The 15718-nt window shown below is 40.5% G+C and overlaps 1 protein-coding gene across 1 annotated transcript in view; it reads left to right on the forward strand.

Moving 5' to 3' along the window:
- ASXL3 (ASXL transcriptional regulator 3) overlaps positions 1-15718 on the forward strand; it is a 283448-nt gene that overhangs the window by 157666 nt on the left and 110064 nt on the right. The gene's annotated exons all lie outside the window — the stretch shown is intronic.

Raw genomic sequence — 15718 nt, forward strand, 5'->3', positions numbered from 1 at the left:
GGCCCGCGGCCCCGCTCTCGCGAGGCTTGGGGGCCGGGCGCGCTCTGGGGCGGGGGGCGCCGCCGCCGCCGCCGCCGTGGGGATGTTGGGCGCGGGCGCGGTTCCCCCGCGTGACGTCACAGCGCATTGTTGTGAGCGCGGCGGAGCATCCCTCAAGCTGTCACAGCTGTGCCGCCGCCGCGGGGAGCCTCTGCCCCCACCCTCCTCCTCCTTCTCCTCCTCCTCCTCCTCCTCCCAACAGCCTTGTTCTAAGACAAGAGGAAGAAGAAGGACCGCACCTGGGCCGAGGCTGCCCGCCTGGTAGGTGCCGCGGTGGCAGCGGCAGCATTGTGTGAGTGTGTGAGTGTGAGTGAGTGTGTGTGTCTCTCTGTGTGAGTGTGTGAGTGTGAGTGAGTGTGTGTGTCTCTCTGTGTGAGTGTGTGTGTGTGTGAGTGTGTGTGTGTGAGAGTGTGTGTGTGAGTGTGCGTGCGTGCGCGGGGCGAGCGCGTCCCGCCGCCGCCAGCCCGGCGCGCTGCCCGCCCGCCGCTTTGTTGCCGGCGGTCGGGGCCACTGTGAGGCGGGACGGGAGGGGGAGAGACAGAGAGAGAGCGTGTGAGCGAGTCTGGGGGAAAGAGTGTGCGAGGGACTCCAGAACGAAGGAGAGAGAGCCGGGGCGTGTGTGCGAGGGAGCGGGCAGGAGCGCGGGAGTGCCCGTGCGGGAGCGTCGGCACGGTGCGGGTGCGGGTGCCCGGCTCCGCCGGGCTGGCGGTCCGGGCAGCCCGCGGCTCTGCCGCCCGTCCCTGCCTGCCTGGAGAGGAGAAATACCTACGTCCCCTCTGCGGTGTGTGCGTGAGGAAATGCCTCTATTCTTCTTTCTGCATATATGTGTGTGTGTGTGTGTGTAAATACCCAGGGACCGTGTCTATTTCTGCAAAGTTCGTGCATCACATATCCCGAGGAAATCCCTCCTTTTAATCTAGAGAAAAGTGAAGTAGCCGGGATTTGCCTTTCCATTCCTTTAGTGGGGACAGGACAGGGGTGAGGGGCGTTAGACACAACTCTGACTTGGGATTTCTCTTCACCATCTCTACTTCCACCGCGGAGCTGGTCGGTATAACCCGTTTCTGGAAAGGCTCCATGGCACTGGATACTCGGTCCATTTCCACTTCATTAAGAAACTGTCTCCCTTACCCTACTGTATCTGTTCTCATGATTCTGTATTACTGTTTGCTAAGTGTAACAGAGTACATTGTTTATGTTGTTTTCCCCGTTTCGGAGTACGTCTGGGTTCTCTCTATTCGAGGAATTTTACAACAAATAGTTACGCACGGTACAGCACGTATGGTTGTACACGTCCGTATGCGTGTCTTCTGCAAAGTTGGGTCTGGTTCAGCTCCAGCCGAGTGCGTAGAAAGATGACAAAGCTGGAAAGATAAGCTGCTGGCTACATTGCTTTTATTATCTACACAAACTTTATCTTTTATTAATCTCTGATACAGATTGAACTATTTAAGTAACATACTAGTGTTGTATCTGTTTCTGGTAGTGGGTAATGCTATCTTATTACTATTATTTGTTTAGTGTATTTGTGAAGCACTTTCCTCGTAAAAATGTTTTCACCTCATTATATGAATTCCTAGATAGGAAGTTCAGCTTCTCTCTCCTACGTAAATAATTATAAGGTATTAGACAGTCACTACCTATAGATGTCTCTGTAAGCTGTATCGAGGTACTCTTGTAGCCTTGGGCAGTGCTAAATTCTGATGTGGCTCGTTATACATCCCCCAACATTTTGTAATAATGCAGCATTAGTGAAGATGCTCTGATATGGTGTCCCTTCTGTACTGTCTTATTTCTCGTGACTGTAACAGAAGTTTTACTGCAGTAAAATCCTCACCTTTGCCAGAGTAGTTTTGGCAGCAGATGTTGCTACGGTACTTGTTTCTCTGTGCTCTAAGCTGACGAACATGCATTCAGAAGTCTATAAAATACATCAAATTGCTATCCTAACTTTACTCTTTCAAGCTGCTGCTACAGTTGCCATTGTAAGCTGTGTTTTGTTTGATGAATGTGCATAAAAGGAATTTATTGTGTATTGAGTAAAATTGCTGTTCCCGTGTGGTCTAATACATGGAAAAGTTTAAAGCCTCTAGAGAACAAAGGCTGAGCTACTGCTGTGGAGAAGGGCTAAGAGTCTTATTTTCATGATATCCTATTGCTTCACATTTTCCCCCAGAAGAGTAATGATTTGCTTAAATCAAGTAGCATGTAAGATGATACACTGCTGTATATAAGTGGTGGAGATACACAAGGTCCACAGTGTGTGGTTTTGTCCAGCCTCCTGGTGTTGCCAAGTTCGGCAGAGCTTGTCCCAAATCTGTTGTGTGAATGACATGTGCTGCTGCTCAGACCAACTACAGTCTTGCATTCGTCTTTGCTGCTTGTATAGAGTCACATATGTTTGCAGATCACTAAGAAAGACTGAAGTGAAATTGCTGCTCCTTACAGTGTTTTACGTTAGGACCCTGATGGTTAATTATGACTTTGTTTTCTTGGGATACATCAATAATGTATTACTGCAAAGTTTGATTAAATCAATTTCTTTCCACAGACAAGTAAACAATGAAGTGATTGATACCTACTCACAAAAAACGACTCATGACTTACCTAGATCAATATGTTGTAAAATTGTGTACTGCTGAATTACTTTTAGGAAAAAGAGGGTGAATTAATTCATATGGCACTGTATGAATATTTACATTGTAGATTTTCTATAAAAGCCCTTACATTGCAACAATATTAGAAAGTGAAGTGCTAAAAAGTATGAAATGATGCAGATAACATTGCTGGCATTGCTTTATCATTCTGTTTTTCATGTCCATATATTACAATGTGCACTTTAAATGATGTACTTGCATGCCAGTTTCCCAGCTATTATAAGTTCACTCACTAGAGCTGCAGAATTTTAATTATGTTTTCTTTGTTGGTTGTGAAGTGCCATACTTAATTTTTTGTACACCTTTCAAACAGTGCCGAAGCAGATTTTCATTTTATGTTTCGATTGTACATACACAGCTATTATTAGCAGCATCCAGTAGCTTCCCAAATGCAAATGTTTCTATACTTGCAACATGCCTATGAGGTTAAGTATTTTGACCTCTGCTTTACCCATGCAGAGTTGAGACATGGAAAGATTAAGTACCTTACTCAAAGCTGTTCAGGAAATCTGTGGGAGAGGTAGTTATGATACCAACAATGTCTCTGTAGTAGTTCTGTTTCACAGTCGTAAAATCATCCTCCTTCTGTGGCTACACTTTTGCCTCATTCATTCTCTGTTACTACTTCTCTCAAAGTAATTATGACAGAAAATGATATAGTCATGTCTCTGTATTCAATCTGTATTGAAACTCATAATGTACCGTATAATAGTTATGGATAAAAAGGAACTGGACTTGAGCCTGGAGTTGTTTCACAGCTCTCTGTTTCCCATATTCACAAAGAAAAAAGCAGAAGTACTTCAGAAAAATATATTACATGACTGTCTTAAAACACATTGTAATGTGTAAGCGCTGAGGCTCCAGACTTGTCAGTGTTGTATTTACTCATTTTCAGTATTTGATTAAGGAGTCTTTGAAAACCTCCTGCAATGCAGTGTTTTTTCAAGCTGTTCTCTTAATTTTTAAAGCATAAGCAGGAAAGGTCTCCCATTCTATTAATCTCTTACTGTAAATACCATGTATGTGATACAGGCAGTAAAGCAGGAGCCACTGGCATGCCCTCTATCAGAACTTGCATTTTATGGAAGAAGTCTCCTGCAGAGAGTAGAATCTTTCTGTCTGTGACACACTGCTTTTTTTCCTCATGCAAGTCCGCTTATCTTAGGGCAAGGCATAGCCCAGCTTACAAGCATTCCTGAGAAATGAACGCATGTGCAGGATCAATGGAATGGTGGCATACCACTAACAGTTCATGTTACAGAGCCCATTTTGTAGAACACGCATTTTTATGGACAAAATTGCGACTTGTCTTTACAACCTGCCAAGGGGCATGTCTTTGATGTAGACCCAATATGTCAACTCATTTTGTACTTTGCAGCAGACTACAGCAGTGCTTATGTATGACCTGGGCATTATCTCCATGCCAGTTTTCTGCTTTTTGTGTCTGATAGACTAAGATAGAACACTTAAAAGAATGTGAACAAAAGAAAACCTTTCAAGGAAAGAGGAGAAACATCCTGTCTTTCCTTTGTCTCTTAGTTGATCCTCATTTGATGTAGCCGTATTGTTGTTTTCTCATCATACATGGAACTCATTAAAATTGTATAGAAAGGTTAAACACTTGAGTAGTTAAAGCAATTTGTAGTGATTCCTTTCAGATGAAAAATCTTCTGTTTAGCTTCACAAGGACTCTCAAGCTATTGCTGGAAGTCCTGAAATAGTGAATTCTGCCTCTTAAAAATTTAATGTCATAAAATTCTGCATAAAAACTATTGAAATGAAAAATACTGAGAACAAAACATGCCCAAGGATACTCTGCCACATAAAAACTGATGACAATTTTAAGTAGGCTGCAGTGATCCAACTTTTATCATTTGATTTCTAGACATAATCCATTGTTGTTTGTAGGACTTTGAACCAAAGGCCTGAACAGAGTGAGTGGAGACTGGTCACTTGGGGAATGGAGAGCTCAGAAGCACAGACCTTTTGCCTATGAAGGGTGATAGTTTATGGTAACATTTGAAAAAAAAAAATTATTAATAACTTGTCCTTATTAGTGCCCATTCCTGTAAGTGGTATTTTGAAGTATAGTTGAGTTCAGTCTCTGCCACAAGCTGACAGTAAAGGAGAAGAAAATCCCAAGAATGAGAACAGTAGTCCTTGCTTGGTTATTTGTGTGCTGGATCACCTCTCTAGTATTTTTGCTCTTTCTTCTCCAAATTTTGTTCTGAAGTAACGGTTTTCTTGTGTTACTGAGGATTTATGTGCTTTCCAGTTCTATGGAGAGTCCTTGTGGTTCAGGTGACATGTGCATATTGGGTGAGTAATATTCATATCTTAATTCATGTGTTCCTTGCAGTAGTCTTCTGACGGGATCTGGCTCTTAACTAAGAGCTGTTTGTTTCCTCTTGTAAACTTTAATAAAAATATGCTAATTAATTTGGGAAACTGATGCTGGAAAAAACAATGAAAACCAACCATTGGAATTGTTAGCTTGCATGCTACTGTTTAATGTGGCTGGCTGTCCAAAAGCTCATTGTTACTTCATCTGGTATGCTGAGATAATGTAGTTGAAACAGATCATGTTGCAGTATGGAAGTATTTTTGTATTGCATCTTCGTATTTGAAGACCACAAATGAAACAGAAAACTAGAAGAGTAACTTCTGCATAGCTAGACCATTGATGATAATCCCTTTGACTTTTATGTTAAGTCTTTGATTTTGTTACTATAAATAACATTTAAAAGCATTGTGCTAAAGGAGCTTCATATATCTTTAAAAATGGAAAATTTGATATAACTTTGTTTTACGGTATTAAGGATTTCTTTGTTGTTGGCTTAACAGAGACCTGCTATTATTTCCATATTTGTTCTGAGTTAATTCTTTTTCAGACATGCAGAAACATTGTGGCTTGGGAAGTTTTGATGGCCTTTCCCTTTGATCCACAATCAATGCTGCTTTGAAGAGCTGTATTTTAGTTTGGTTGGCTCTAGGGTTTCCTCCCGTTTGTTTTATTTAAAGCAATTTTTGCAGTTGTTAGACAAGGCTGAACTTGCACTTATTTTTTTTTCCTACCTTCTGTGGTTTTGGTGTCAATATTTTATTTTGTTGGTGTGAAATACCATTAATAAATGTGGGTTTAGTATTTTTTGATTTAAAATAAATAAAAATAACTGCAAACAATGTCATCAATTTCTGCTTACCTTTTGCATTTTTCTAGGGTAGATTGAGAGAAATGAGTCTAACTCTTTATCTCGAGACAGCCCTTTAACCCTTGGCTTTGCAGACCTTTAGGTAGGCAAGAGCCTTACCCAGGAATGGGACCTGTTTTCAGTAATGTCACATTATTTCTGTCAAAGCAGGGTAACATAGGAGAAGACCCTAACAGGAACCTAAATATGAGCATTCCTCAATAGTATGAAAGCGTTCTCAGTGCTTTAAGGTATGATTTGATGTTCTCTGTTACAATAAATATTTCCAGTGTCTTACGGCTTACCTTTCTCTGTAGAAGAGCCAATATTTTCCTGACATACTGGATTTTCTGTTGGAATAACAGTTCTAGTTTTAGTTCTTCCAAGAGTAGATTTGGTCAGTTGCATGTACAGCCACAGTGAAGTAGTTTCCACTAACCACACTCAAGACTCTACCACCCTTCACAGCTGGGTCACTTTGGACTTGTTAGCCCAGTCCACCAAGTCCCAGTATCCAAAGCATGCCATTACAGTATCTTAGGTATGATGCTGTTCTTACGGTGGAAAGCCAAACTTACTGTACTTCCTGCTGGAGCTTTTGTTCTTTATACTGTGATCAGCAAATTACGGTTACATGGAAAATCATGTGCTAAACTTGACCTCTTGGCATTGGAGCAACAATTTTTCTTTGTGGGTTTTTTTTTTTTTTATGTTGTAAGCTTCAAAGTGTTTTCTGTTTTGCTGAGTGTGATGATGATGGTCTTGGTATTCCCTGTAAATAGCAGTAACTAAATAGAGGCCTCCTTCTGTGCTGTCAAAACCTGGGAGAAAACGTGATTAGTGGAAATTATTTCATTACTGTTCCATGGGTTCCAGATGAAACTGAGCAAATTCTCCTTCTGAGGAACTTGCAGACTGAAGAAACCAAATATCTTAGCCTTCACTCTGGGTCCGCTTCTAGTGCAAAGATGGAGCAATAAGCAGTATGTCCTGGGACAGGCCATTTGCTCATCCCATAAGTTGAGGTAACAAATCCTTGTGCTGCTCAAGCGCAACAGATTGGTCATAAGTGGTCCATTTAATAACTTACCAACTTTGAATGACAATTACCATCCCCAAAGAACCCCAGATTGTTGGCATACTGGCCCTCTGAGACACTATTTTTGAGAAGTCCTGCCAGATAGTTTTCTGTTGCTGGAGTTCTTGTCTTGGAAGGAGATGTACTTGCTGGGGATATAAAATGGTAGAGAGGTGCCTGCTGATTGCTTGCAGCTAATCTTGGTTTGAAAGAATGACCTACAACTTTCTGAATGGTGATAGGACTCTAGCACAGACATCAAATGAGTGTCAGTAGACAGATAAACCATCTGGCAGTACATGCTGGAGCTTTTTTGATGTCAGTGCACTGATTGTCCTTAGGGGTAGAGCTTGGTGTTGAAGGGGTCTAGAGGAGCTCCATTAACTTTGATTCAAACAAGCTCTGGTGTTTCTGACATTGGAACAGGAATAGCTGGGTGATCTGATATTTTCATCCTTTGACTTAACAGTTCTGCTCTCTATAATTTCTTGAGCTCACCACGACAAAATCTGTGGACCCTGGCATGTGACTTTCCTCAATATTGGAGGACCTTTTACTTGAGTTTTTTAACATATGGCATCCAGCTTTTGCATTGCAGCTTACGACTGACGTGGCCTCTTGTACCTCAGGTGTCTAAGATTTGCTTTGTAGTGTAGCATCGAGTTTTGTTTCTGTCTGACAGCATTTGCCAGGATCAGCAGCCACAGTTCAGTCTGTTGCTCTGGAGTCATCAGACTCATTAGACGATTTGGGTTATAGTTCAGTGTAGAAGATGTTCCAGGTCACATCCTAGATTATTATTCAGGATATTGGATCATCAGAAAGTAATTTGTTTAGAAGGCACATACTACATGCTGCATTTTGAAACTTGTCCTCCTATATGCATAGATTGGTATAGACAAGCCTGTGATCAGAATCTCCTAACTGCTTGTAGTAGGTCAGCTCTAGAGATCATTATCCTGTGGGTGACAGTTGCATCCTATAGCCTGACTTACAGATAACAACATTTCCTACATCTCTACAACTTCAGAAGTGTTCCTTGAGAGACAAAATCCTGAGCTGCTAGGTTATTTGCTTTGGAGAACTCAAGGCTACTTTCTTTCTTTTTTGTGATTTTGCTTAGATCTTATAGACAGAATTAGGAATTTAATTAATCAATCAGGACTTATAATTCTTTTATCCTAGTTAACTTCCCTTGTAACTTGACATCTAGAGAAGGAAAAGAGCCTTAGCCGAAGTATATATCAAACATTTGAAGGTCAAATTTTGATTCCATTTCAGCTAACTCTTATCAGCTTGGAGAACTTGCCTAAATGTGTAGTGATTCACATATTTGGTGAGATGCCTTGTGAAATGTCTAGAGTCTAGTAAATTACAGTCAAATTCATGTCCCTCATGATTTGCTCCTACTTTTGTGACTTGAACCTTCTTTTTTATATATGATGAGGCTTTACCACTATTACTGTGTTGCCAAAGTACTTAACTATTTTCATTAAGTGTTACCATCTGGTTTGATTATTTCTTTTTCTATCCCATAAATTGAAAATAAATGTCTAAGGATACCTATTTTTAGATAAATGTTAATTCTTTTTATGGCTCAAAATTCCCAGTTATCCATCACCTGCTGGCACTGCTGTATCAGCGAAGCATGTGACATTCCATGTCACTATGCTTGCTTGCCAATATTACCTAGCAAGGGTAAGAGGAAAAAATAGACCCTTATTTTCCATAACCTGCTGCTGTTCTTCTGGACCAAGATTCTGGCAACTATCTCAAAATAATTACATTTTCTGATCATACTAACTTCTTTAATCTCATTTGGAATTTCTGCAATTTAGAAATTCCAGACTGGTAGCCAGTGAGAACCTCTTTGGAATCTGGTGTTTCAGTTGAGAAAAGCATCTTAATTAAAGCATTACTTTGATAGAAAGCAGCGTTGAAAGGGCCTCAAGGTCACCTTGTCTGTTCACACTTGAAAAGAACTCATACAACCCAACTTCGTTTAGTTTTGTGAAATCAATAAAATTACTGACTTTAATTACTGGTAGGGAGTCTGGCTTTGCCAGAATCTGCTCTTTTAGTGAAAATTTACGTTCTGCTTTAAAAAATGGGAGAACAGAGAAAATAAAATTATTATGAAAAGTTGTCCAATGAGCATGATTTAAAATTTAGATGCATTGTGTTTTTTCTGACTGACTGGACAGAAAACATCCATTTTCTAGTACAGATTGAGAATTCTTTATCCAGTTAATGGTTCTCATTCATATTTTCTGGTTTTTTGAGACAAAATTTGGGCTTAGTCTCTTGACTTTTTTTGAGAGTTTGATGCAGCAATGCTGCAGCAGATTTTTACATACAGCAGTAGTGCTTAATGCATTCTAATCCATTCCATAAATTGTTTCATTCATAGCACACAGATTTTTGAGACATTTTGCAACTACACATCTTCAATTTTAAAAACTAAAATGTAGGATAATATAGTGAGGCTCATTGTCTAGGTGTGGAATAAGCTCAGAATTTTCTGTAGAAGAAATCTTCAAATAATGGGCTCTTAAAGAGATGTTAATACCTTTTCATTACTGGTTTCAGGATGACCCATGGCTCCGTAGGTATGTGCCCTCCTGGGCAACAGCTAAAGTGCTTTTTGCTAGATATCCCAGGAGGAAGTATTTGCTGGGAGGGAAGAATAAGCATTAAATGTTTTGATGTGGTCCCTTAAATTCCTGACTTAAAGTTCTAATCATATTTATATATATGTATGTAGATTTTCAGGTATTGGATCACAGGCCTGTGAAACTGACTGGGAGAATCACAGAAATGAGGCTACATGCCTGGGACATTTGACCTGTCCATAATGAGCCTCAGCATCCTTTGTGCAGACAATTATCAATAACAAGAAATGGATGCTGCTCCCAGTTTCATCTTGCAGTCAGATTCATCATGATAAAATCCTGTTCCTCCAGTGGATGTTCAGGGATCAGCTGACTCAGTGCCAACTTCCCCTATTGCATTTGGAATGAGAGCTACCCATCTGAGTGGAATGCCAGCGATAACCAACCCTATGACTTTGTCTTGGACTAATGTCCCTGGTCTTTAGAAAAAGTCTTTACTGAAATCTGTGCTTTTTGGAGCATAGGATTGGCTCCCAAGGAGAAAACACTGAAAAAAAAATGGAATTGCTGCTTGGAGCCATCTTGAATGCTGCAGTTGTCTTATGAGGAAGGATCTTCCCTGCTCTCTGTAATAACAGTGTTCCAATGACAGTGAGCCCCACTAAGTGGTTGTGATGTTAAAACATGCTCTGGTTTGGACTTGTAGAAGCACTTCAGAAGTAGAGGGCTGTGGCTTCACAAGGTAGACTTAAAGATTTTTATCAGTCTTTCTGTGCAAGTTACTGCATGCCTTTGATACCTGTACCAGTGACGATTGTTGCATTTACTAAGTACCTCTGCAGGAGCTTCTCAGTACCTGCGCTGCTGATCAGCCCGTGGCAGTAAATGTTTGATGCTCACTGCAGCCATTGTGGGTTGTTAATTCAGCCTCCCGTCCCAGCAGCATTGACACTTCAGAGCTCTCCTCTGGCTGTCTGGGGAGTTTTCCAGTGAAAGGCAGTGTAAGTATGGGAGAAGCATGAACAAACAGTTGCATGACTGACTGAAGGATGCAGGATATGATGCAAGAAGGTAACAATGATGTGAGCGAGCAGAGTGAAAGGTCTTGAGAATAAAAGTCAGTGTCTGAGCAGCAATTTTAGCTATTGTGTTTCTTAGACTCCAGAAAGGTAGTCTTTCAGGTGGCCTGTGAACTACACAGTGAAAAATTCAATTAAAAACGGGGAGCTATAAAATATTTGGAGTAATGGAGTCAAAACAGTTGATCGAAAATATTATGTATGGATTTTGAAAGTTAGATCAGAAAAGTGTTGTTTTACTGGCTTTTAATCTGTTTAATAAAACGAACGAACCAAACCCCAATCTAAGATACCTTAGCAAAAATAAATAAAATAGTAATAAAACCAATTTTTTTTTCAAGGACCTGTTTTGTTGGGTTTTTGAGGGTTTTTTTGGTTTTCTTTTGGTTTGCTTGTTTGTTTGAGGTTTTTTAATAGATTAAATAATTGTTATTTTGCATAATAGAATATTTCTATCCCCAGCAATTCGTAGGGTTAGCTACTTTGCTTGGAAATAGACTGTTTGACACATTATCAAACCTTTCTAATCATACAAGAACAGGTTGCCTGGAGAAGATGTGAATGCCCAGTCCCTGGAATTGTTCAATGCCAGGTTGAATGGGGCTTTGAACAATCTTGTCTAGTGAAAGGTGTCCCTGCCCAAGGCAGGGACATTGAAACCAGATGATCTCTTAAATCCCTGCCAACCCAATCCATTGTATAATGGTTCTGTAATCCTCAGAATCTGTAGCATTTCCATTAAATTAAAAAATAACATGAAAATAATATCTCTGTCATTGTTAGTCAATTTTAACTGTCCTTGATGAGGACATACTCAGTTTCATACTGTAATTTTCTTGTGTTAGTTCATTTTATTAGTGTCTGAGCTGTAGGAAAATGTTTCAAGCTATTTAAAGTAATGTTAAATAAAGTGAAATAATGCTCCTGTCTTCATTTTGAGCCAGATCTACAAAAGTGGCAGCTTGGATAAGTGAGGCTGGTATATATGCATGGTGGTTGGGGAAAAGGAAGGTTTTGCAAGAGCTGCAAAGAGAATAAAAGGTTTAAGAAAATTTTAAAAAAACAATGCACCTGTTCGCTGTTGTCTGCATTGTTGGAGGTGTTATGGCAAGAAGCTTCATGTGTGAATTCAAGTGTTGTTAAATGTTGAATTTAATTTTCTAGAAAGATATGTGTGTGGAGGAAGAGGGAGGGGATCTGGGAATTCAGAGAATTAATATTCTGGGGAAAAAAATGAGGTTTTTAATGCTTCGTCCACACATAATAATAGTTATGAAGCTTATTACTTTTAGCACTTGCATACATTTTCTGGGATTAGTAGGAGAGAATGAAACTGGGTTTATGTCTGTTAGCATGTCATGTGGTGAAAAGAGTGTGTGCCTGGGTAATACTGATGTAATCCTGGGGAGAAAAATTACAGTACTGCACTGGGGAACAATGGAGAAAATGGAGGTGTTCTTGTACCAATGAGAAGTAGAATAGAAAAAATAGTGAAGGAATTAAAAAACTAAACCTTACAAGGAAAAAAATTGAGGAAAAAGCCCAGTTTCTCAATTCAGTGATAAAATCACATATAATTTGTTTATTTATTAATTTTTCCATAATTTCACTTAATTGCATCATCAGCTAAAGTCCCCAAACTTTCGTCTTTAAAATTTGAGTTTTTCTCAGACTTTAAAAGGATTTCAATGAAATACCAAGATTAAAAAAAAAAAATGTCTTCTCTCCTTTATAAAATGCAGGGCCTTTCTCTTGGAAATAAAATACTATGTTTACATGATGTTACATTCACTTTATTTTTAGAACAAGTTCTACTATGGTCTATCTTGGCTAAAGGAGTGCTGTTGAAATTACAAATAATGCCCTTGAAATAAAGGAAAAAGAAAACAAATTTGTCATCTGAAATATTTTCTTGTTCATTTGGTAGCAAGATCTCCTATTAGAATTGTCAGAATCGGTTTGAAATTATCTTGGCCATATTATTACCAGAGCAACAACAATAACAAAAAAAAAAATAAATCTAGATTCTCCCATTAGAGAGATTCTCCTAGATTCTCTCAGTGGTGACTGTAGGTCTGAGGCCATCTTGGGCACAGTGACCACAATCTGATGGAGTTCTCAACAAAGTAAGGAAGGGATCCACCAAAACTGTCTTGGACTTCTGGAAGGCAGATTTAAGCCTGGTTCAGTGTCTGGGAAAGCACCATCTTGTAGCACATACAGGACAACCAGGGGATCAGGCACAGAGAGAACAGGTTTAGGAAGGTCATGTCCTGCTTGACCCAGCTGATCACCTTTTTATGATCAGGTGACCAGTCTGCTGGATGTGGGAAAGGCTGTGGATGTTGTCTACCTGGATTTCAGTAAGGCCTTTGATACTGGCTCCCACAGCATTCTTGTGTAGAAACTGTCTACTCATGGGTTTGATGGGTACACTTTTCACTGGGTTAAAAACTGACTGGATGGCTGAGCCCAGAGAGCAGTGGTGAATGGCGTTAAATCCAAATGGTGGCTGGTCACCAGTGGTGTTCCCCCCAGGGCTCTGTGTTTGGGGTCAATACTGGAGCCATCCAGATTGGTATCTTTTAAAATTATTTGGACAAGAGGATTGAGTGAGTTTGCAGATGACATCAAGTTGGGTGGGAGTGTTGATCTGCTGGAGGGCAGGGAGGCTCTGCATGGGGATCTGGACAGGCTGGATCAATGGGCTGAGGCCAGTGGTGTGAGGTTCAACCAGGCCAAAGGCCAGGTCCTGCACCTGGCTCACAACAACCCCAGGCAGTGCCACACGCTCGGAGGAGGAGTGGCTGGAAAGTGATCCAGTGGAAAAGGACCTGGGGGTGCTGGTTGACCGTGGCTGAACATGAGCCAGCTTGTGCCCAGGTGGCCAAAAACACCAATGGCATCCTGGCCTCCATCGGAAATCGTGTGGCCAGCAGGATCAGGGCAGTGATTGTCCCCCAGTACTCAGCACTGGTGAGGCCTCAACTCGAATCCTGTGTTTGGTTTTGGGCCCCTGAATCCAGGAAGGACATTGAGGTGCTGGAGTGAGATTAGGGCAGTGGAGCTGGGGAAGGGTCTGGAGCACAAGTGTGATGAGGAGTTGGGGTTGTTTGTCCTGGAGAAAAGGAAGCTCAGGGGGGACATTATCATTCTCTACAGCCACCTGAAAGGAGGCATCTCCTTAAGTCGGGGATGGTCTGCCTGGAAGCCAGCCACAGGACAAGAGGAAATGGCCTCGGGCTGCACCAGGGGAGGCTCACGTTGGACAATGGGAAGAAATATTTCACTGAAACGTATTTCAGCATTGGAACAGACTGCCCAGGAAGATGGTGGAGTCACCATCCCTGGAAGTGTTCAGAAAATTCCTGGACATGGCACTCAGTGCTGTGGTCTAGTTGAGAAGGTGGTGTTTGGTCAAAAGTTGTACTAGATCATCTTGAAGGTCTTTTCCAACCTCAGTGATTCTGTGATTCTGATTGTTTCAAAGGTAGAGTATGAAGTCAGTAGTTACACCAGAAACCCAAATTGAGGCACTGTAACTTTTCCCTACAGCTAAAATAGATTAGTCTTCCACAGAGCTAAAATGTATTATTGTCAACTTCTAAAACATTAAATATAAAACTATGTGCCCAAACCCCATAGATGTTGAGTTTATTTGCCAGTAGCATTTCCTATAACTGACAATTTTTAGTCTTGCGTTTGCTGAGGAGATGTGACTTTGAGAAAACTCAGATCTTCATGTGTACCTATGTTGTTTCTCATAGAAAAAGCAAAGAACCCATGACAAAATATACTGTATAACAGTTACGTTTTACTCTCTCTTTATTTGCTTTTCTTGGGTTATGGTTATCATTCGTAAGGTAACAGTTCCTCTGTTCAGTGTATAGCGTGGCGTCTTGGCATAAAAAATGTACAATGATATTAGGGACCCCTGAAAATACAAGCTTGTCTTGACCAGAAACCCCAGCTTTATGAGATGTCTCTGCATTTATGTTCCTTAGTAAAATGCTCTGTGATTCCCCTCTATTGACTAATGACTTTGCTGTAATTCTGGCGTTAGATGATGGTAAAATTGCATGATGTGTGTGGGTGATGGCCATTTCACACTGTAACCTGGTCAGTCCAGTCCTGCTTGACTTGGGAGGCGGGGGGTCAGTCAGTCTTTCAGCTTGAAATAATTCCTTTCTGCAGTCAGGAGTTTGGAACCTTCACAACAATTGCAGATTATACTGAACAGTTTCATGTTGTACCCCTGCGGGGAAAGACGTGTTCTGTATTTTGTTTCGAGATCTGATTGTAAACTGCTGGTTTAACAATCAGCATTTTGTCTCTTCATGAACTCCAGCCTTGAATTCACTGTTCACTTTTCTCCTTTATAGACTGGAGGTCCTATTGAATTTGTTCACCTGTGCCAAGTGATTGCTTCTATTGGTTTTAATCTCTAAGGAAAATCAGAATCCAGCTGGTAGACAGTTGTACTGATGAGGACCCATTGATTTTTCTCTCCTATACACTTACCATCAATAAGAAATGTCCTTAGCTTTCACAATACTTTTTCCCTGCCATAATGTTGCCCTGTTACTTGACTGTCAAGACTGGTCTCAGTTGCTGTTCACGTTGAATGTGGATGTGATTAACAGCCTGATAAAAATGTTTAAGTCAATATTTGAGAAGCCTAGATAAAGATAACACTTTATCATGAGAGCTTTTTAATAATGTGTTCTGTTTGATGTACACCAATGGTAAGGAACTGCTGTTTTTAACAAAAACCCCTTTTTTATCAAGGGATTTTTTGATTAAGCAGTATTCAGAAAAGGAGATTTAAGAAAATGTAGAATGTTAATATTCTGGTTTGGGGGGAAAATAATTCTTCGCTTTTTAACAGAACTTTTGCTTATCATGTTGGTGTTTTTTTTGGTTTGGTTTGTTATTTTTTTCACTACAGTATTATTTGAAGTATTTTCTTCCATAAGAAGAAGTGAGCAGCATGTAAACAAAACATTCTGTGTGCATTTCTCCAAAGTGATATGCATTTGACAAATTATTGCCTTCAGTTTAG

This window comes from Passer montanus, unplaced genomic scaffold (genome assembly GCF_014805655.1).
Source record: "Passer montanus isolate IOZ18808 unplaced genomic scaffold, ASM1480565v1 scaffold170, whole genome shotgun sequence".
Lineage (NCBI taxonomy): Eukaryota > Metazoa > Chordata > Aves > Passeriformes > Passeridae > Passer > Passer montanus.